The 24,352-nt window shown below is 41.8% G+C and overlaps 1 long non-coding RNA gene across 2 annotated transcripts in view; it reads right to left on the bottom strand.

The window, feature by feature from the left end:
- Positions 1-24,352, bottom strand: part of LOC307196579 — a 596,584-nt gene that overhangs the window by 33,034 nt on the left and 539,198 nt on the right. For both annotated transcript variants that reach the window (XR_013831170.1, XR_013831171.1), the window contains 2 exons: positions 5,554-5,686; positions 639-765 (listed from right to left, as the gene is read on the bottom strand). This is a non-coding gene — a long non-coding RNA (uncharacterized lncRNA). The remainder of the gene's footprint in view (positions 1-638; positions 766-5,553; positions 5,687-24,352) is intronic.

The raw sequence follows: 24,352 nt of genomic DNA, 5'->3' as shown, positions 1-24,352 counted from the left end.
AAAAATCCTGTAGCCAAAAGAGACATTAAGGAAGCTCTAACCCAGTGGATTTGTAAGCCCTTTTTAATACTCACTTATTTTTCATCTTTAAACAAAATTTTACGTAGAAACATTACGTAAAATTACCTAATAATGGAACTGACTGGATGGAAGCAGATACCTAGGCCCTGAAGAAAAGCAGCTTGCAAACGGCTGGTTAGTAACATCCACCTCATTTCACACAAGTAAGAACTGGGATGCCTCCTCCAGAGTCTCATGGGGGGTGAGTGGCAAAGAGGAAACTAGAAAATGGTCTTCGAAACCTTAATCGAGCCCTATGTCCTTCTCTGAAGCAAAGCTGTTCTTCCAGAAAAGACCATATGGAATTGAGGAGAACCAGTGCCTACTCTTTCCCTAGTCTCAGTAGCACCCTAGTAGTAATAACTGGGTGCACAGTATTCATTGCAGCAGTAGTAATGGTAGTGGTAGTAGCAGCAGTAGTAGCAGCAGCTGAAGTAACTCATATTCATAGATGATGTATAAGGTTTCGCATTATATCATTTGCTAGTCAGAGCAATTATGCAAGGTAGATAGGGAAGAAAATCATTACCTTCCGTTTACAGATGAGGAAATAGGCCCAGAAAGGTTAAGTGACGTACCTCCTCGAGGTTATTTGTACTGAGTAGCAGAGCTGGGTCATCAGGTTCCGCATCTTGTGCTCTTGCTCTACTCTGTAACATTGTCCTTCTACTTCTAATACCAAACTTTTCCAGTTTCCTTCACTTCCTGAAAAACAGGAATAAAAATACACCTCATTGAAGAATGTAAGCATTATGCTTGAATCGATTCGGAGCCTCTACAATGAGGACCTAGAGTGGGATAATGAATGGAAAAAGTCTGTTAAAGCATGAACTGCAAAAAATCATCTATATAGACTTTAAACATTTATTTTATCTTAAAGCTTATAAAAGTAGTTTATGGCCTTTGAATCAGCTGTTTGGAGCTGATTTCTTTCTTTCTTGCATAGACCACATCCATAGCTTCCATCCGCTACAATTTCAAGTTCCAGTTCCTCTAAAGCGGGGTGAGAACTAAAACACTTGCAAAGCAATGCGAATGTAAAGTGCTCTTAATTTTTATGCTCTTCCCCCAATCCTTTGCAGATGTCTCACACACGCCTAATCCAACAGCACACTTCTTTTCAGTGTCTTGCTTTCATCAAGTGGTCCCAAAGCATGCATTTCAATAACAGAGGAGCAACCCCCTTATTCTTGCAGTCGTACTTCATCAATTACTAAATATTTAACTAAATCACACAATAACAATAACAAGAAAAATATGTATAGACCCATTGGAAAACAAATGAACCAGACTACGTATTAGCATACGGTTCCACTGATGGTGACAGAAAGGCAATTGCATATGAAAGAGTATCCTTCCTAGCCACACACATACAGCAGGCTGTGGGCATCGTCCAGACCGTTTTCAGTTGACAGAGGGCACTGCTTAATCGCACAGGCTGTTAAGCAGAGGTCTGTCCAGAGAGCTAGTTCTGAATTCTGAAGTAATTGACCTTGGTTATGTTACTTTGCAGACGTGCTGGGAAGTTGTTTCATTGATCCAGCTTCTATTTCTCCAAGCTCTCAAAAAAAATGAAAACATTCCTTCATTAAAAAAAAAAAATTAGGGAACTCCCTGGCGGCCCAGTAGTTGAGACTCCATGCTTCCACTGCTGAGGGTGCAGGTTCGATCCCTGGTCGGGGAACTAACAACCCACAAGCTGCGCGGCGCAGCCAAACAAACAAACAAACAGATTAAAAACTCTACCTCTTTTCACCCATTGCATCCATAACTAATACTTAATATGAGACCCTTCCCCTAACAGATCCTTCAACAAACGGCGCTGCCCAGAACACCGGGATGAGGAGAACAGACGCTGCCTCAGAAATGCAAGGCGTGGTGGCTTTCCTAAGCACACGAGTCTGGTCAATTATGTGGTTCTGAAATTCTGGAATGCCTTATAGAGTATGTCAGTTGTAAATGTGAATGTACTTGGAAAAGAACTGTAAAATGGGCTAGGTTTTAAGTTGGGTCCTCTTATTATCACTTCATCGTTTTCAGCAATGACCTTTCTCAGTCTGCACTGCACACCCCCCTCCTGAGAATCACTTCCAGCCCTGGGCCATCACTGTTCACAAGCTTAGATTTTCTAGGACTTCAGGGGCAGCGAGATCCACACTGATGCTGTGGTTAAGGTTCACAAGCCTTGTTGACCTTAGAATGTTCTGAAAGGGACCCCAAAATTGGAAGCTTTGGTAGGTCCCCAGCATCGGGAGCTGTAAAGGAAGGAGAAAATGTGTTCCAGTAGCTGCGTTCTACACAAATCTTCTATTACCCTCGAAATGGTCCACTTGAAGAATGGCAATATTTTTGTACGCTGGCCTCAAAGTCCCTGCTCAAAGAATGCTTGTAGCAAAGCTGTATTTCCACTTTGAGGGCTTTCTGAAGAATGCATTTAGGTAGGGAGCTAGCCTTTTCTTCCAGAAACAGCAAGGGCTATCCGTCAGTCTACCGGCAAGCCACTCATCAAGTTCACTCGACAAAGGGTTAGGGCAGAAAGTCCCCACAATAATGTGGAAACAGAAATACTGCAAAGTAAAGGCTTATAAAATAATAAAACTTCTACTTACTCCAGATACCTCCCGGTGCCTTTGGCAAAATACCTTAAGCATCCCACATGCGGCGGGCACTGTCTGTATAAGGTGGCCCCTCATAAAGTGGCATTAAATATCACCAATGGGGCTTCAGACTTCATCCAGCAGGGTTTAGGCCAGGCATGTTCTATATCACACATTATTAGAATGACATCTGCTTTGCAAGTTGTGTACCCAGGAGCCTACCCGGATCCCTCATTTCAGCATTCATTCTCGAGGCTTCTGTGCCTTCATAATGCCTAATATGTTTAACTCATTTTGAACAGAAGTCTAAAGCCTGCCACGGCCCTCTGGCCAAAACTGTAGCTGTCAGACAACGGAGCCAGCTATCAAACATTCCTCATTTATCATTAGTGGTGATGCAGTTGTACAGAAAAATGTGCGCACTGTACTGAGAGGCTGTCAATTGTTCCCCCCTATAAAACTCCTCTTCTCAGATAGGGACATTTCTCTGTGGAGGCCTTGCCATTACATTTCGCTCCTTTTCCCACAACACTGAATTTATAATGCAAAGAAAATGGGGAACATATATTCATCCAAATGGCCTCTCTGCTACGAGATGAATAAGGAGATCATCAATGGCAGCGTCAGTGCAGGGCTGTACGTGCCATTGAGGGAAATTAATAGAATCAGTCCAGAAAGAGTAAAAAGAAAAAAGAAAAGAAAGAGGGAAAAATCACCCACAGGTTTTGTGCTGAGGTTGAATCTTGAATAACAAAGGCATGCAGCTGAAAGTTGGAATTCTCTTTGGAATTACCGTTTTGCCACCAAAGTGGGATGTGTGGGCTACAAACCCGCCTTATGAGGCAAATTTCTCCAACTTTCTGTTCCTCATTTGACTCCTGACAATGGCTCCTTTTCCTCACCTGTAAATGGTGCCTCTGAAATCAGCTTCCAGCCCCAGAGGCCACCAAATTTTTCACTGATGTTTACAGAATGCTCATGAAGGGTCTTTATATTTTAAAAAACAGTCAGGTGGTGCTCCTGAGTAACGTAATTATTATTGGGCTTCTGACTATAATAGGACTGTGAAAATCTTCCCTTACCATTTTATTCCTCCTCCACCCACATGGCTGTCTCTTCCCACTCAAATGTTTTCGTCCTCCTTCTTATAATTCTACTGGGTGAAAAATGGACTCAATTAAATGTGTCTGAGATGCCTCCAGGTTTACGCCTGTGTCTTCAAAGAGACAGAGTTAGGGTGGTTATAGTAATGATAACGCATCCTTGTTGACTTCAAAGGCAGAGGCATGGCACATAGATTTATTCCCATGATATCTCTGTCAGAGCAGTTATTATCCCATCTTAGAGATGGGGAAACAGAGGGTCTTGCCCAAGGACATGGAGAGATATCAGTCCCAGAAAGAGAATGAAAGCATTGCTATAGGTTTCTGAGTCTTTCCCAAGTTCAGACCATTTTCCCTCCAGCAGCAACAACAAATCTCATCCTCAGAAATGAGCAAACTTCAGGGCAGGTAGACACAGCCAAAAAGAAGTAATCTATTTGACACACCCTGTAGGGACACCAAGCTCTTGAATGCCTATGGAATGAGATGGGAATGGAGGGGTAAAGATTTGCTCTCCACGTGCCTTTTCTTTTCCAGAGCCCAATCTTGTCTTTATCCAAGGGATAATCTGCCCCACTGGGATGGATGGGCTGCAGCCTTACCATGGGTTAGGGCAGCTGAAAATCAGCTCTTGGCTGAAATAAACTCCCAACAGTCTCCTTTCCTTCACATCCCACCCCTCGAGGTTTTCCACCTGTCAGTGGTTTTCCACCCCTCCTTCCTGAATGGGGAAAGTAGTCAAGACCCCCAATGGCCCATGCATTCTCTGTGGGTAACTGTGCGTAACGCTACTAGATAGTCTTCAAGATACACCTTGGCTGGCTCTGTACAATCTTTTACCCAAAGTATGCCCTATATTTTCTAGTCTCTAGGCCAGGAGTTTCCAATCCACTTTTTCTCATTTCCACAATGGTGTTTTTCCAGTTCAGAACTGTTCTTCTCTCCCAGTTATTTCCAGGAGCTCATACATCAACAGCTGAACAACCTGTTCTCTGTCCCAGTGTTTTTCCTCTAAAACCATCCTTTACTGCCAAACACTTGCCCTGGAAACACATGATGATTGACTGTCCTCTTGGTTATAGTCTCAAAATATAGTCTTCAGTTTCCCTAATCTTCTTTAATTTTCTCTTCCTTTCCTCTAAACCACCCCTCACCTTTTTTCACCCACTGGCTCACAGTGATCCAGGGTTACGTAGTCAAAGCATGTTCTCCATCTGACCTTCATGGGGAATTTATGGTTTCTAGTGGAGCTGTTCTACTGAAGACTTGATCAACTTTAATATTTTTTCTTTTGGCCCTGTTCATTCCAACTCAAGGCTGGCAACTTAGCACGGCAGCTGAACTGGCGATAAATGGGTCAATTCAATTAAATTCAGAAAGTGCTACAGTGCTGTGTAATTCATTAAGCACTAGAGATATATAAGATACCATCCCTCTCCTTAAGGGGTTTATAGTTTAGTCAGAGAGATAACAAAGAATGCCTGTGAACTTGATACATAATACTGCAGAGTAATAAAATGATAAGAGTCTAAGGAGATGATAAGAGCAATAAAAGGTCAGAAGAATGAACTATGTAGACAAAAATGTAAAGGAAGTGCTTTATGGAGAACATGAGTCTTGTTCTACACCTGGAAGGCACCAGGGGATTTAAATGATTAGAAAAGATGAAGGAGGACATTTCAACTAGGAGTGACGGCAGGATGAAAGCCCATGAATTAGGTCATTGCCTTTAAGTCATTTGAAGAAATAGAAGCAAAGAACCCTGGGGTCACACAAGCTTTTTTGTTCATTACCTTAGTCATGGCTTGGAAGAACTTTTTATCTTTTTTTTTTTTTTTTTTCCTGCAGTCATCATCTTTCTCATTGGTTCAACCACAGAAAATTGCAGACCCAAGTAGTAAATGGATTTCCACTGGGCTGGTGGCTCTGGGGAAACAAGAACATACTTTTATGAAGGTAATCAGTTGGTCACAGCAATTGTTACTCTGTAGTTAACTCCACAGATATTCAGGGAGCAGTGGAGAATGAGACGGAGTGATCTGGGACCCTCCTGACTGCAGAAACAAACGGGCTTCTTCTTCATATAGATCAATCACTCTCTAGCCTGTCAGGTTTTCTGAGTGAAGTTGTGCCCCTACAATACTGCCATGGTGTCTAAAGAAGATGCTCAATCCCAATACTGTGCGAAGGCCCAGCCTCAACAAAACTGTGGACCATTTCATTTTTACTATCACTGCCTCCCCCACTGCATCATCCCCACTTCCTAGAAGTCTGTACTGGGAAGAACAAGAAAGAAATACATGATGAAGAATGTGTGCATTTTACTAGGGGATTATTTCTAAATTCAAAATTCAGAACAGTAGTGCATCTCTAATAGTGATATTTCAGACACTGTAACAAGTTGACAGAACAGTTTTTTGGGGGGATGGGGGGGCAGACTTTGAGGTGTCCTTAAATTATCCTATGTGAGCAGCATTTTCTCTGCCTATTTCTAAGTCCAACCTTTACCTCAGAATCCATCTTGACATAGACAGGTAAAGGCCTAGAAAAGTATAAGTTTCATGAGGACAAGGATTTTATCAGAGCATTACACGCTGAAATCCTAATGCTATCAGACAGTCTACATTTAGCAACTCAATGACCGACCTCCCTAAGCATTTCAGGCTGGCTCTTTGGAGAGTGCTTCAAACTAGCCCCAAGAAATACAAAGTACAGATTTCCCTGGCCTCAGAAATCCCTCCATCTGTCGCAGAAGCTTTCTCCATGCCTTCCTGGCAGTCATTTCAATTTCCATGACAGAAATAAAGAAAAAAAAGAAGTTGTGGTCTGTGCCACAGCTTGAAGGTTCGTTTAATGTAGATTTTGACGTGTGAACTGTACAATAACCCCAAGTTGGAGGTGCATTTTTTATACTGAAGGTGAGAGACCAATTAGTAGCTCTAACTCCTTAAGCAGATGGCTATCATATGATAACGGAGGCGCCTGTCATGTCCTTTGCCATTACAGAGTCATCTTTTTCCTAATATCTTTCTCTACAAAGGAAAGATATTATGCAGACAGATTGCATGGCCTAGACACCTCTATGAAGTTGAGTTTTTAGCAGGACATGTGGAGCCTGGGAATCTTGTTCTTGAATTACGGGTCATATTCAACTCCTAAAAACTGTCTCCAAGATAAAACACAAGGGAAGAATTTGAGGGCAGGCAGAGAAATAAAGCTGATAAGATTCTTAGGTTCTGGGCTCCATCTCAAGCTGGAAATTGTAGACATGCTATAGTTGGCCCTCAAATACCTGCAAAGGATCTTTCCTTTCCATGGCTTGGAGACTCACACTATAAAGGAGGAAACATGGATTTGGAGTCAAAGGATCTGGTTTGAATATCAGCTCTGTCCTTTACAAGCTGGGTGACTTGAATCCACTTGCTTGAGCTCCCAGCCTCAGTTTCCTGTTCTACAAAACAGGGCTTATAATAACATCTTTAGAGAGGGATGAAGATTAAGTGAAGTTTCAAGTGAAAAATCAGGACATCTGGCACTTTCACCTTCCCTCAAAATACCAGGCAGGGAGGACAGCACCACAGGGGTCAAAGTGTAAGGTCATCTGGATACTCTCCTCTTGCAGTCAATGCAGCTGTTAGAGCACAAACTCAGGAACCTGATAAATACGGGGTTGATTCTTAGTCTCACCACTGGCTGGGTTGTGAGCTTGGGCAAGATATATAAGTATTCTGAACCTCAGTGCCTTGATGTGCAAAGGTGGGCAATATCTACCTTGTACATAGGACTGATACGATGATTAAAGGAGAAAATTCACTTCAAGAGCTTAGCAGAGTATCTGGCCCATGATGCACATATCTATTCCTCCTTTCCTTCTTATTTCCCTTCCTTCCCTTTCCTCTTGTTCTTTTCCCTCTTCATCCTCACTTACTCTTTGATGTACTCCAAGCTGCTGGCATTTTCAATGTCCAGAATGGACTGTACCAAGGCTTCTGTCCCTGGAGAGCCTCAAGCTTTCCTCTGTGCTCAGAGAGTGCAGTGCTCCATTCTTGAGAAAAAGAAGTAAAGGCAGAAGGAATCCTGACGACCTGGATAGTTTTCCAGGCTGCCTGTCCTGAATTCAAGTCCTTTCCCTCTTGCTGGCCCTAGTTTCCTCATTTATAACATGGGAGGACAAGCAAGAACCCTCTGGAGCTCCTAGTTGAGATCTCACCTGTCTACTCATGTAGCCCTCTTCTGAAGTTTCCCTTCCTCTCTTGCCATCAAACTCCTATCCAGGGGTCAAACTCTAGCTGAAACACCTGTACTACGTCCCAAAAGTTACCAGATGAATGCACAAATGCACATTGAGATTGGACCACTCAAAGAGGATTTACCAGGAGTGTGCTCTGGTCTCCATGACTTCGAAAAATCTGTGCTGGTCCCTCAGTCTTCTGAATTTTGATGGTCTCACAGTGCATGCCACACAATTTAATATTTACTCTCTCCAACAGCTTCTTCAAGGCAAAAACTGTTTTATTGATTATTAAACCTTACCGCTTAGCCCAGTACCTGGCAATTTATGTGTTTCACAAATGGCTCCCCAAAACTTTCATGATTAAATGACTTAAGTATTTATCTTATAGGAAAATCTCGGCTAATGACGAGGTAGTAAATCAGTTGAGGCCAAAGATTCTGAACTTTTTTTGTATTCTGTACAGCACCTAGCACTGGGTACAAAAATGTAGTAGGCACTCAAAAACACACGGTGGTCCTTATATTATAAACTTTGCCTCTATATTTATGAGGAAATTCTTCTGGACAACTCAAGGACCAAGGAATGGTCTTCAACAAAAGCCCAGAGCTAGAACTGCTCTTAAGGCTCACGCAACTAGGACCATCAGTTTGAATGGCTCCTAGAGGGGCTGTGGAAAGAAAGAAAGTGGCTCTCCATAAGGTTATAAAAAATGACCTAAGACCTATATGCATATAAACAAGCAATCCAGAAACCCCTTTCCTCACCGCCACCAAGAAAGTCTCCTCCATCCTTAACACACATGCATATTCCACCCTTTGATGGTCTGTCTCCTATAAGGACTTCTCTGACATTCAGCATCCTTTTCCTTGTATAAAATGGTAGAGATTTGGGGGCTGTGGGGAGAGAGGGTGGCAATGTACTTTTTGCCATGAGCCCTGTACCTGATCAAAGGATAGTTCAATATCTCTAGGGATGACTCTGATTAAAGTGGTCATCATATAGTTGTCTCCTTCCCCTTCCCCTCCCCCACTTTCTCCTCTACTTCCTCCTCTTCCTCTTGCTGCACCTCCGCATCCTCTTTCTCCTTCTTTACCTCTTCCATTGGTGCTCTTCCTCCACAAATAACTTGCACCAAAACAGATGCTACAAACAGGTTTCCTGCTCCTGGGTTTGAGCAATTAGCCCACTCAAAATATCCTGGCCCTTGCTGAAGTGGAAGGAGGGGTGGGCGGGGGCGTTGGGAGAGTAACATCTACCCTGCTTATTCTTGACCTGCAAGCACAGCCTGCTTTCTTGTCTTTGAAGGAGACCACAAAGACTCAGTAACTCTCTGGTGAAGACTGAGATGCTGTGACACTGAAACTCCTGCTGACTGATTAAATATTGAGGAAGAGAGTCCATGGATTGACTTGCCCTCCGTAAAATAAGGTTTGAAATAAACCCCCTGGAGGGTCACACCCCCTAGTCTGCCGAGGGCCATGTTCTTTAGGGCAGGACAATTATAATTAATTGAGTGATCCACAGAAAGCATACATGCAAGGAAAATCCCTGCAAGTACCATCCCTCTGCACATCTCCTGAAAACCAGCTGGGCCTTCAAAGGGTTAAGCCAGGATCAGCAGACCACGGAGGCCAATTCTGCCTGTGGCTACCACCAGTCAAGTCTGTTGCTGAGGGCTGTAGACACAGCCTGTACTTTCAACTCAGCACAGTTATTTTTAAGAAATAATTACTCCAAGTTTACAGTGGCGTCAAACTGATAATTCAGAAGTATGATTGCTTCCCCAGTTAACTAATCAATCCCTTATCTTTGAGGGTAGAGACAGAGAGAGAATACAGGAGCAGATCAATAATCAAGTGAGTTCCATTTCTTTTTTTTTTCTTTCTTATAGATTATAGCTGTTTTCTTGAATAAATTTTCAAATCGTACAAAATAATAAATGATGCCTGTGAGTTTTTTATTCTCCTTCCCAGGATTACTGTAAGAATTGATGGAAGCTATATTCCTTTGATACGTATGCACACAGGTACCTTTTCTGAATACCTACCAAGTGCCAGGTACTGAACTGAAAGCTTACAACACATTCTTCTATTTTATCAGGGATTATCTCATCTTCAGAGCAGGCTGCAGTAAAAGAGTCGACCTTGTAAGGCTGCTCCTGAGTTTCTTTCTTTTCTGCTATGAATAGGCCATTTCTCATAATCTCCACCCCAGGCTGACAAATTTTCAAACAATTGATTTGCCACATTTCTTCTTCTTCTTCTTAAGCCCGAAGTTCTGCCGAGAAAATTACATGAACTATAGCAGCACTTGTCATTTTTGGCCCTGCTTCATCCCGGCATCAAGCTAGGCACTCCTGGTGAGTCAGAGAGGTGCCAGCAGTGCCACCTGTTAGAACGTTGAGTTCGTAACACAGCAAGGAAGCTGACGCTCCAGGTGAAAATTCCTCAGTGGCACCCATGCCCTTTTCATTCTATCCATCCACCCGTGCAACCATCCATTCGACAGCGGCAACTGAATGCCTACTACATGCCATCCCTGCCTTCAATGAGCTTCCTGTCCAGGGCAGGAAAAAGACATAATCAAAACAAATACAATACAAGTCACGATGAGGGGAGGTTCCAAAGGGAGCTCAGACAAGAACACCGTTGATTCTTACTGAAAAGACTGGGAAAGGCTTCCTGGAGACTGAACGGAGTCTTAACACTTCAAAACAGCACTTAGAGATTATGCTCCCCATGACAAAAGCATCACACGTTCAATATTCAATTGACAATATTTGAATATATAGAAAGGAGACAATATTTGAAAGTATAGAAAAGCACAAAATAGAAAAATCACCCTGAATCTGACCTTCATTCCTTCTTAGTCTACTGCAGTGTATAAAACAAAAAAGTGTAAGTCTCTTCCTCCCTGCTCTCAGTCCCAGCTTACAAAGTGTTATCAGTGCAGTGCATAGGCTTTAACACTTGTAATTTGCTCTCCTGTAGATGTGCCACTCCACCTTCTCTCCCAACACAAGCACAGAGGTTAAGAAAACTAGCTCTGAAATCTAGCTGGCTGGCTTCAAGTCAGAGCTCAACCACCAGCTAGCTTTGTGACCTCAGGCTAGTTACTTAACTTCTCTCTGTGTTATTTTTCTAATATGTAAAGTGGTGTTTATAAAAGTATGTATTCTAAGTCTGTTTTCAGAAATAAATGAGAAAGTGAATATAAACCGTTCCTGGCATACAGTAAATACTCAATAAACATGGCACTAGTACCTCTACATATACACACATAATACTTTGTTTTAAAAAGTAAAATCAAGTTATATATCTTACACTATGTATGTTTTCCAATTAACAATGCATATACTTCTTTTCACATACTAGTCAATTTGATTCCATTTCGATGACTATATTACAGGATTATTCCAGAATTTATTTAACCAATCCAGATCATTACTGAGAAAGCCCTGTGCCTATACTTTTATGCAAACCTCCTAATATTTATGTAGGACAGATTCTTAGAAGTGTGATTTCTAGGTCACAGGGTGTGTGCATTTAAAATTTTGATTAGATAGTACCAAAATAGCTTTCAAAAAGTTTGCACAATTTTAGTCCACTGATTATATATGAGTGCCCATTTCTCCTACATCACCAATAGTAGCATTTGTTACTATTTTTATTTGTGTTTATTTAAGTGACTAGTCTATGGAAAGGGTTTTAAACGATATCTAGCACATCAGAACACCAAAATTTAAATAAAATGTTCTTACAGATAGAGCAGTGTTTCATGTTTGCTGATCATAACTTGCTATTCCTTGAATTTCTTGTTTTTATCTTTTGCCTACATTCCCATTGTATTTATTTCTTTTGATTACTAATTTATGGAAGTCCTTGTATGTTTGATGTATTAGTCCTAGAAGAAATAAGCAAATATGTTCTCCCCATCCTGTCTTATAACCTAGTTTAATGTTACGTAGAATTTAGATGGATGAAGGTTTGGTGGAATTTCAAGAAGAGGCAAAAGCATCTGCAAAGCCATGGCTTTTAAAGGGAGCTCAGATTCTGAGACCATGGAGCTTTTGCTGGTGGAACATACATGGATATGTACTAGAAAACAATTCACATATAATCGGCCTTAAATGCCATCCTGGAAAATGTGAACTTTATTCTAAAGGCAACAGTTAAGTCATCCAGGACTAAAGAAGAAAAGAGAGGTGGAACCACACTTAGACTCCTCGCCGTGGATGAGAGTTCTTAAACTGTTTGAGATCAAGGCACACCACCATGTTGCCCAGCTTCACTTCTATATGGTTCAGCCAGCATTCAATTCTATAGCAATAGTGGTCCCCTATAAATACACAACGCAGGTGTTGGTCAGGGATCCTCAGGAGATTCTGAAGAAACTTTCCAGTGGAGTTCACACACACTCAGAACTTCGCATTTAATTTTATAGTTTTCGGAGATACAGTGGCATCTACTCGCTGACTTGATTACATAAGAGAAACCCCTATTCTAGGGCTTTAATGTGACACTGGAATTTACTGCTTATAGAATTTGAAACTACGGTATTGTTCGGGTTAAGCCAAACTATGGAAAATTTAAAACTTTAGGCCAAATTCACTTTTAGGCCATGGAAATGTGCTCTGGAAGGCAAGGCTGTTCCTAGACAGCATTCTAAAGCAGCATCATACAATAGAAAAATAATGCAGATTCCAAATGTGAACCAAATATGTAAGTTTAAGTTTTCTAACAGCTACATCACAAAAGGAAAAAGAAATAAGTAAAATTAATTTTAGTACTATATTTTATCTAACCTAATATATTCAAAATATAATTATTTCAATATGCAATCAACATAAAATGTTATTCGATATTTTACATTTTTTCATACCAAGTCTTAGGAATCTAGTATTTATTTTATGCTTACACTGTGTCTCAATTTAGATTAGTCACATTTCAAGGGTACAATAGCCACATGTGGCTAGCGGCCACCATACTGGACAGCACAGCTCTAAAATATCTCTTCGTATTTCCTTTTCTTTAAACCTGTTTTCCTGCCAGAACATCCATTTAAACGATCAAACTCTCCTCTTAGACTTTCTAACTATAGTCTAAGCATAAAGTTTTCTCTCCATGGGTCATCATATTTAAGCTTGGCATACCACTGCAGAACAGGAAACGTTAATAACTCAGTACGGAAAAGAAATCAAGTATCAGAGAAGAAGAGAGAAGCGTCTCTTTCAAAGCAGGTAGCGCTTCATAAATCACAGCATTTTGGGGGACATATGGGCCTAGAGCTGGATCTTCATGTGGTTGTTCTTTGTCACACTACCAGGGATTTCCACAGTTGGGTATTGCATAGATAGGCATTTTCTCCACTTCCGTTAGAAGTCTGAGACAACAGTGAAAGTTCCCAACATCCAGGACATCCTAAAATAACAGAATACCAGGCTAGCTCTGTCTATATGTCATCTTATAGCTGGGAAAAAAAGAGCCTCAGAAATTTTGTCTATGGACAAATATTATATTCCCAGAATAAAGTGTATTTGGGAGATAGTGAGCGATATAACATTACTTACCCATGTACCTAAAAAAACAATTTAAATATAAATATGACTCTACAAGTTTTATTAAATTGAGGGATAGATATTAACAGTTAAATATGAAGAAAAAGGAAAAATAAAACATCTCTTCAACTTTGTAGAAAAAACAGCGCTACTTGCTACATCTAAAAACATTATTAAGCAGTGCAGAGGATCATCCCATGGTCACATGCCACTGAATGACATTGGATTTGCAGGGACTCAGAGACCAAGAGACTCAGGGAACCTGGCGCAAGTTCAAAACCCTAGGAACTCTCCATTCTTCCCTTCCAAATGAGAGAAAGACATACTTGGTAGTGTCACGATTTCAGCTATAAGCAGCAGCCTTCTAATTAAAAATAAACCGAGTCCGTTATTTGCATTTACAGTTTTTCCACAGCTTATCAGCAATGTGAAGATAGGGAGAGATGCTGGAAGCATATGTTTAAACATCCCAAATGCTTTTGAGAGCACCATTAGGAGTAAACATCCTGTGATGTGTTTCTTTACCTTCGATGCCCATCTCCGAAGGGCTTCCTAAGCTGTGCGAGGGCGGTACTGGCAGCATAAACATATTTATCTTCTGAAGGAATGGGCCAGAGAAAACATGGCTACAATCAAATTAGTAACTAGAAGGAACCATGCTTTTGACGCCAGACATCCCCTCCTGCGGTATACTTTCATTATTCCCCCTACGGTTATCGGAAAACTGTGGAGAAAGGGAAGGGCCGGCAGCACAGGCAAAGGGGAGGTGGGGTAAAAGGAAAGAGAAAATGTCAGAGAGCTTTCTGGGTGGATGCCATGGTTGAATTTCAACATGAAAATGTTCAATAAATATTTGCTGAATGAATCTTCCAAAGTCCAAAGGCCATCTTCCAGACAAATGCGTGTGATACTGGGGGATGTATATGGTAGTTTCTCAGTCTCAGCACTATTGACATTTTGGGCCAAATAACTCTGCTATGGTGACTGTTCTGGGCATTGTAGGAGTTAGCAGCATCCTCTACCCATTAGATGCCAGTAGCATCCCCGCATTCCCTCCCCACCGTTCTAACACCCAAAAATGTCTCCAGACATTGCCATACGTCCCCTGGGTGCAAATCACCCCTGGTTGAGATTCACTAGTGAATGACAAGCCTTCATCCATTCATGTATTCAACAAGTCTGACTCATGTATTTAGCCAATCTTCTATTTGGAACACTGATCGATGTACTTGTCTCTACCCTCAAGTAGGTCCCAGTTTAGTGTCAGAGAGAAAGTTTAAAGTGAGAAGACATGAGAGATTGTGGCTTGACTCCTTAAAAATGGGTGTGCACTCCTTTTTAAGGACATTTAGAAAACGTACCTTTAATTGCAACAAAGGTTATACACTTAGAAAAGTTCTCAGAGAAAAGCCCATTCAACTTAGTGAGGGTTTCTGCTCTGCTAGTAGGTTACATATTAAAGATGAATTTGAAGGCTCTCGGAGAAGCAGCAAGGCTGGCCCCTATACATCTTTGCTGACTTCATAAAAAACAAGGGTGCCGCTTTGTGACCTGGGCGGGTCTACAAGAAGATTGTGTAACATGCAGGATGCCTTTGATCCAAACAAACTCCCAGATTATTAAAAGGATGTTTTTTTCCCTCTCGAGGCCAAGGTAAGTCACCAGAGCTTTTTCCCTGTTATTAACCAAGCGCTAGATGTACAAAGCTTAGATATTAAAAGGCATTCGCCAAGGCATCATGGTCATCTAGTTTAGAGCAAGTGCAAAAATTGAGGGAGAAGCTGCATTACTTACAAAACAAGTAAATGGCCTGAAATATTAGGAGCTGCGCATACAAACCCATTCAGTTTTCTGTGGCCAAGTGACAAGGAGGTAGAGCCAGTTTCCTAAGCACCTGAGGGCAGCCTCTCCCCAGTGTAATTCTAAATAGAAACAAAAATTGTAACTACTGACTTACCTTGACCCAGAACTGCCAACAAATCTCTCCATTCTTTCAGTAATCTGGGTGTTTATTTCCACCAAGAAGCGTGGTGGTATAGCGCAATGAAACAGGCCCTCTCCTGAGCTCTACGGCCGCCCCCGCCCCTCAGAAGCACGGTAGCTCACGCTGCGCGCTCATAAAAAGGTTACCAGCCTTGGTGGAAACCAATCAGAATGTTAACAGCAAATCCAAGTTCAAGAAGTATGTAAACCTCATGAACCCATGAAAATGCCCCAAAGCTGGAATCAGACTCTCTCCATAGGTTTTGAATGACAATTCTAACACAGATCACACTGGCAAAAAGAGTATGAGGAAGGACAGAGATGACTGTTTCAGGCCGAAAGGAGCCCCAGTCTGACACCCTTGTTGATGGCCTTTTACTTCTGCCACCCGTAGAAGTTTTTCAGACCAAAGCCCACTTACTGCACTTTTCACATCGGATTTTTACACTTTTCCTACTAAGACAGCCCCTAAACACCCAGAGGAGGAGGAAGATGGTACTGGACAAACGATGCTGGAAAACTGGAAAACACTGCTGCCTCTAGAGGTTAAGAGACCCTGGGAAGTGCTTTAGAGGATTCTCTGACTGGAGCTACGCCAAGACAAATGTGCCGGCAGGAGTTTCCCTTGGAGCCTTCTACTGTTTTATTAGGAAGCATCCACCTGACAGGACTGGGAGGAATGTCATCTCTTGAATGGCTCCATCAGCTTACCGAGGACTCTTTTTGACTTACTTTCCACGTGGGGCCTAGACACTGAGAATGACCCTAGACAGATTGCTAAAGTCAGCCTCTTACTATTTATTTTCTTTGATGATGCAGCCAAGGGTCAGCATTCTTTGACTGTCTTCCTTAATGTGAACTACTTAAATGTGTTATTGCTGCCTCACATTTTTGAATTTTGAGTGGGGAGCTGTAAGAAGAATAAACTAAAAGGACAACCCACTGATCTGCGGCAGTGGGTACGGAAGATCTGACGAGCTGAACCATATTATACTTGAAGCTGCCACTGCTTGACCACCTACCTATGTGTGCAAGATGGCTAACTGTCTACCAAAAATCCCTGGTCCACTTCCACAGAGCACAATTTTCACTAGGAAGTTGGTGCCCCATCGGATAGCATATTTCCCAGCCCATCTTGCATCAGGAGGGGTCTGAAAAGGTTGTTACCAATGGAATGTGAGCAGTTCAGTTTTGGGCCTCTGAAACACTTTCTTCCCCTGTCTGCTGGCTGTTTATGGAGGACTCCAAAGCCATAAGGAATGACAAATCCATAAGATGGCAGAAACCTAATCCCATATGGAGGAAAGCTTTCTGACAACCAGGAATACCCACATAGGACTGTTACTTAGTGAGAAATAAACTTCTAGTGTGTTCAGCCACTGAAATTTGGCGAGCTATTTGTTATAGTACCTTACTCTTGTGTTAGCTTAATTCACACGTTGTGCCAATAGGAATGAAAGGAAGTGGGACAAGAAACCAAAATTTATGAGTATCTACTAATATTTACTGAGAATCTGGGTCTATAGTACTTAGTTACTCTGTCCCTGCACTTTCACGCAAGCACTCTAGTATCATATCAAATTCAATTCCATTTATCAAATTTCCTGAGGATGTCTAGAAGACTAGACCTGACAACCCTTGAAGACACTCCCGTTTCCTTTGAGTTCTGAACAACCTGATTCAATCATTATCTATTGAGCACCGATTATATGCCAGACACTATGCTAGACCCAGCAATACAAACATAGTCCCCTTCCTCAAGGAGCCCATTTGGCTTCCATTTCCAGTCTCATTCTACCACTCTTTCTACAAGAAAAGCCATGTTTTGACTCACACAGAAAGTAGAAGAGCATATGCAAAATCTTCTGATGGTTGGGCAAATTTAGCGTCACGGATACTTACAGATATAGAGTTTGTGTCCTATTTGTATTTATGTATGCATCTCAGTTCTATTTCTTAGTGGTTGCTACTCTCCTAGTCATTTCTGTCCTTTTCTAGCCAAGTAATTTATTGCAAATCTCATTTTTAAATGTAGAATAAAGCTTTCATGCAGTACTAATCCATAGTCTAGTCAGGAGCCCCAGTGTTAGTTTATATTTACTTCTGTGGGTTCCTCCCACTGCACTGTTGCCCTGTAAAGAAAGATGCCACCATCTAATTCTATCTTCCACCCAGATGGCCCTGCTCTTTGGTAGGCCAGTTCCCAGTTACGTATTAGACAGCTTAGCCACGTGGTCCTTCTTCATGGTGAAACCTTAGCGAGTTTCACTCATGTAGCTACATGGCCCAGGAGAGTTCCAGGCAATTAATAGGCACTCACTGTATTTATGCGGAGTGAAGGAATGAATGAATGAGAGATGGGTATCTCATGTTGTTATCTTGACCGCTCAGAGGCTTGGTTTCCCCTTTAGGAGATTCATTGGCCAACTGCTATTCCCAGGGAGAACAGTTTGCTAGGGATACTGACACTGAATGACCTGGTAAGCCCAAGGATGACAAATAGGTCTATTCTGCCATGCCAACTTCGATCAATCAATAGGAGTTCCCTGAAAGGATTCTGAGGCTTGGTGGAAAATGACTAGTCTGTTGGTAACAGATACCATGGATATGGTAGGGAGGTGTGACGATGTAAGTGCCAGGTAATATGATTCCTGCCTCAGGTCCTTAGCGACAACCTGGTCCACAGGCCTGGATTGTTGGACCTGGATGTTCTCAGCTATGAGATCATTAGGTAAGCAAATGTGTTAATAAATGTAAGAGGTTTTTAAAAAGATGAAATAAAAGCTTTATAAGTTCAGAGCTGTTGGAATATAAGTATTTTCTTGCCTGAAGGAAGGACAATGGCCATAGTTGTTTCTCAATCTCACAAACATCTGGCAGGCATGGCCACCCAGCAGGCACCTATAACCAGTCCATTCCCCAGAGCTCATGGTACCCATCCCATGCTGGGAGTGTGAGCTGCAGTTAATAAGTTGGGATTTTGGATCCTACAATGAATTCTGACATCTAAACAATGATTTTTTGATGACTTGGGTCCCCACACTCGCAGACTAGCCAATGAAAGCTGATTCACAACAATGTTTCAATTAACCTAAATTCTGGGTCCTGGAAAAGGGCTAAGGAACATCTACTATAAGAGAAAGGAGAAAGAGGAAGAGAAAGTGTGCCTTCTTCTCATTTTCTGGTCAAAGGGCTACCTCATACGACATTTTGAAATGGGCTAAGTTATTTTAGCCCCAGTTCCACCTTCTCTCCTAGAAAAATCTTCTGCCATCTATTGCTCTTCTCCCCTAAAATCAATTCCTGCAGGGTGTTCTGAGCCCCACATTGTCCATACCCACCTAGACTTAGTCTCGACCCTTTCCCCACTTCAGTTTGCATGATGCAAAATATTCCACGTCCTATGACAAATCAAACGTTTTGCTAGATTTTAGAAGGAAAGTAAGTCTGATGCAGCTATTTCATACTAATGTGTCAATGATTTATAGTCTATCCTTCCCAGAGAAATCTGCGTTGCTAACGGGGTCTTATGGAGTCAAACTGAATCTCCAATCAGTAGGCCTTCCAGCAGCGTCAGAGAGCAAAAATGAACCTTTTCGCAGGAGCTGGGCAAGGGTGTCTGGAGGCAGCAGGACCACCTCAAACTCAAATAACTACACCACAGTATCTGTTCTTCTTCTGTTTCTCCTCTCTCCCAGGCAGGTTTCGGAAGCTGCCACTTTCTTTTCTTTATAATTTCTTCCCTGCTTCTCTTTCTGACTTCATATATTCTGTATAAAATCCCCCAAATTTTAATAGCCTCCTATCTTAGCAGAAGCAGAGGATGATTCTGCTGTCTTTCTAGGGCAGACATACAGGAGTCAAGAAATGCATGTATTCATACACTACCTCCACACAGCCCCCATAAATTAAAAAACAAAACAAAACAAGATTCTAGAGATCAACGGTATAAGCCCATGCAGCAGAAGATGCATGTCAGAAAGCTGTCAAAACATTAAGGACAAGGGCCTGCATCCTTTCAACACATTAAAGTCTAAAGTTAGTCACTCTCTCTCTCTCTCATTTAGACTTTTTCAGCACCTCCTTCAGGATAAGAAGATAGGCCACTTTCTTACCTTGAAAACACACCAATATATGTTTTTATCAAAAACATTTTTGATAATTCATTTGCCAATGTCCGAATTGGAGTTGGAGTTCTAGCATATAATAAAAGATTAAAAGTGCTCTTCCTAAGTCAGACTGAAAAGATCTCACCAGAGGGAAACAGTTCTAGCAAGAAAATAGGTGGGTGGGGTTTTCTTAGTCCGCTTTTCAGATGGAAGAGGCCACACAATAAAGGCATTGAACTTCTGACCACTGGCTTTGAGAACTTTTCATTTATACCTTCTTTTTCCAGGTGCAATAGGAGGGGCACTTTTGTCACATTCCCTCTGACCCTTCCATTCTTTTCCTCTTGCCTCCTTTTCCCTTCTTCCAGAGGCCAGTTGGAGCTTTCACCCACCCTCCATTGTCTCCCATCATGCTGTGCAAAACAGCACCTGGGGCAGCCGGCAGAGCTCGAGAGTGGTCCAAAAAAAAAAAAAGAGGAGGGAAGGTGGCGATTGGTTGGAGAGGAGGTAATGATTTGTAATTGCAATACTTTCATTACTGTCTTTTAGCTCTTTGCAGAGTAATGTCAAGAGCTTCGTCTTTGTAGTGTTATTGGCATTTTTCATCATATTCATGAAGTGTGGGTCAATTTTCTTCAAAAGGCGCACTTCGCCAACTTGCTACAGAGACAGACAGTAATAAATTCTACTAGTGCACTGTGAAGGCTTCGTAGCTGCAAGCAACAATAAAAAGCAATGAGCTGGGTGTCACTAAGTAACTCCAGTTTACACTGCATTTTCTTCTTTTATTGAAAACTCAATATGAATTTATTAATGAATACACTGGCATCCTTTGGAGGGGGGGTGGCAGTATGGGAGGAGGAGAGGTATGTGGGGGGGAGGGGGAGGTGTGACACCATGTCAATTTATTTGGTATTCACACTGTGTGTGCCTATATTGTATTGTTCCATCATTTCATGGCCAGGCTTACCTTGTTAGGCTGTGGCCCTCCAGAAAAAACCCGAGCTCATATAGCAACACCTTGACGTGGATCTACAGCTGCTCTCGCTGTGCCTGTCTCACCTTTAGCCCCGGCTGTCTACTGCCGCCTTTCATTTTCCACATTCATACATCAATAAGCTTTGCATGCTGACACCTAATTTTGCAGGCTACTTTGGTTATGGAGGCCGTGTTTTGCATATCACTACCCACCCCCTTCTGACACCTACTGCCTTTAAAGGGAAATGAGGAGAAGAGAGGAAGAGGCAGAGGGAAGAGAGAGGAAGAGAGCGCAAGAAAGAGAAAGCTGCTTTTCTTCTCTGCCTAATCAGAGAGTTCTTTATATTTGTCAAAAGCAGATATGCCAAATCAACTTTAATTGATTCCTCGGCGGCGCTCACGGATGATTTTTGAAGGACCGGGCTTGTGTTCCCAGACACACTGTTGTGTTTCCAACAAAAAGGAGGTTTCTCCCACAAATCAAATTTTGATGCCAATTAGTTAGCATTTTCCATTCCAATTAAATTGGAGACTTGGAGACCTTTCTCATTTGGGAAGACTTTATATATATTTTATATTAAAAATGCCCTTCAGGGGCTAATAAGCAAAAAGGGGATGTCCATGGGTGGCGACAGACTCTCGGGTGTGGTGGAGAGATGTGTGTTGTGGGCATTTTTCAGCTCCTTTCCCTTGCTTATTTCACAAAGGTTTGTCAAGCCCATGGCAACCTGTTATATGACATCACAAAGGGTTTTACCTTGCAGTTAGGTGGCTAATGTCATTAGAGCCTTGACAACCCATAAAATGTTATAATCTAATGGTTTTTTTTCCTGCCATACCCCACCCTCCATACCCCCTGAGACCTCACTGTACAAAAAAGAGAATTGGGGATTGGGGAGGGAGGGGAAACAAGATTGATGTTAAACGGAAGAGGCTGTGGTTGCATTTTGAGATTAAACAATAAACAAAAGCACAAAATTTAAAAAACGCCAAATGCAACAGAGATGCTCTTATCGTACCTGTGAGCACTCAGTTGTAAGGACATGCCTGCTAATGATGTTTCATCAAGAATTTCTAAATCTACTAAATGAAGTATTTATCATGTGCACCAGAACACGTTAAGGGGTAGAAAGTGTCAGTTCACATCCAGTTGTAATTTTAATTTAATAGTAACTAAAATCAGTTGGAAATACCACTAGCAATGACAATGTTTCTTTTCTCCTTTCTTCTCCCTCACATTCCCAACCCTCCCTTATGTGTCTCCTTATTTTCCCCTTTTGTATGGCATCAGTCTTTTTTTAAAAAGTGCTGTTTGCTTCGTAAGGTCATTGTTTGGGAGGTAACCTTGGGGCAGATCTGGAGAACCTAAGTAGAGAGTTTGGACTCCAATCACCAACCTTTACCTTTGCTACTTCTCTTTCTTACTGTCAGTACAGGCAGGAGCTCAAATTCAAAGCCCTGTGCACACCTGGGTTCACACACATAATCTCAGTGCCCACATTTTGCACCCTGAAGACTTTTAAGGATATGAGATGCAATACACAATGCCTAGATTAAAATATGAATGACATGGATACAACACTTAAAACTTTCAAACACATTCTTCTGCTTTCACTCATTTATCCTCAAATCAACAGTGTGATGCTGGCAGAGTGGGTGCTCTTGGATGGAAGGGGCTCAGCTGGGGCCATCCTGGCAATGAGGAGTGGGGGCCTCTGTGTCATGGTCCATCCTCATAGGGTTGATGTGAATGAGGGTCAAATGAGATAACATACCTGCTATTTATTTTAAACTAGGATTTCAGTATTGTCTGGCTGACCCCAGTCCTCCTCTCACTTTCCAGATTCCTGCCAAGACAACTTAATGTTTCTTTCCTTTTTTTTTTTTTTTGGTGCACCAAGCAGCACATGGGATCTTAGTTCCTTGACCAACGCGCTGTGCAGTGGAAGCTTGGAGTCTTAACCACTGGGCCACCAGGGAAGTCCCTTAATGTTTCTTATAAGAGTGTTCAACATATGCTAGGCACCTTGTAAAGTGCTCTGCCTGGATTATCTCACTGAATCATCACGACAACTCAAATTGTGTCCCATTTTACAGATGAGAAAAGTGATATTCGAAGTGAGTGAGTACATTCCTGAAGGTCACCATGTAGCCATTAGGGCAGAGCCGGGGTTTAGACCCAAGTGGTCAGCCTGCAGTAACCAGCCTTCAGCCTTATCTCTCTTTGGACTCCCCAGAGACAGCATACAGTTCTTTAGGAGGGATTAGCATCCTGGTGAGTATAAACAGGATTCATTTAGGCTTTTTAAAAAAATTTGTCCTCGTGGATACCCCTCCAGCTCCCGGTAAGTGATTTTTGTACGGAAACTTAGTCCATTTCCACCATTGCTAGGGAACCAAATAACTTAAGGCCATAGACTCCTCTCTTGAGTATAATAATATTCCTTAACTACCCCAGGTGGGAATAACTAAATGGGGGAAGTAAAATAAAATAAAAACCATCACACAAACCAAGGGATAAGGCATCATGCATCTGGAGACTGAAACTCAAGTTGCAGGTACAATGAGCCAGATACTGGTCCAAACAGTATGAGTACACATACGGGGAATATAGGACAATATTCAGCTAGGAGAAAGCTTCCTGCATAAAAGGGCTGGGTACGACATCCTCTGGACAGGCTCACCGCCGGCCATAAAAAGAGGAATTATGAGGACGAGTGAACACTGCTCACATTCACACAGTGCCGCACTGCATTGTCAATTAGCATGCATGTTTCCATAATTGTTATACAAGGGGGAAATTTACAGTGTTAAATGGCCCTCAAATTCACACTTCCGTGTGAGTTTTTGTTTGGTGGTGTGTCTAGTATTAGCATGGATGACTGCCTCTGACATCTCTTTGCCTCTGAAGACAGAAACGACTAACATAAACAATGGGACAGGCACATCAGAGGAGAATGCTACCTATTTGTTCCTCAGGCTAAGATAGATGCACAGATAGACAGATGACAGATAGATAGATAGATACATAGATAGAAAAGTACATAGGTACAGAGACTGACTTATTTTTATTTTTTCAAAGGGGAAGTTTTTGCTGTTCTTATGTTTACCTGATGTTCATGTTGGCCTCTGCTTAAAGAGGTATATTTTGGGTGCAAACTCACATTTTCAAGTTTGGTATTTCACATTGTGTGTGTCTATCTATGTCCAAGGAGAACAAGGGTGACTGTGACTAGAGGACTACAAGAGAGATTTATTTTAATCTCGAGAAGAATTTCTTAAAAACAAAAAACTCCAAGAGTTGTTGTGAGTTTCAAAATAGTTTAGTCCTCTATCAGTTTAGGTAATTTTGGATATGCTTTGGTTTGAAGACAGGGACTGGAGGAGACGGTATCTCAAAGCCATAGTCTTTGATTGGCACGTGTATAACCCTCAGCTGTCATACACACATATATACTAATGGGCACCACACACAGACCCACACTTATGTTCATCTACCAAAGAGAGAAATACACAAATAACAATACGGGATCAATAAAAATCTTTAAGCTATCAGATAACCAAACGGTCCTCTATACTATAGAATATAAGAGAAAACCCTTGATGATTGGAAAATACTACCCTTTTATTTTACAAATCAGTAAAAATGGTTCAGGGAGGTTAAGTAACCTGTCCAAGGTCACACAGAAAGTTAAACTGGTAATTAAGTGTCACTATTTCATTATTTCCAA

Source organism: Stenella coeruleoalba (genome assembly GCF_951394435.1).
Source record: "Stenella coeruleoalba genome assembly, chromosome: 13".
Lineage (NCBI taxonomy): Eukaryota > Metazoa > Chordata > Mammalia > Artiodactyla > Delphinidae > Stenella > Stenella coeruleoalba.
This window is presented reverse-complemented; position numbering and strand designations above follow the sequence as displayed.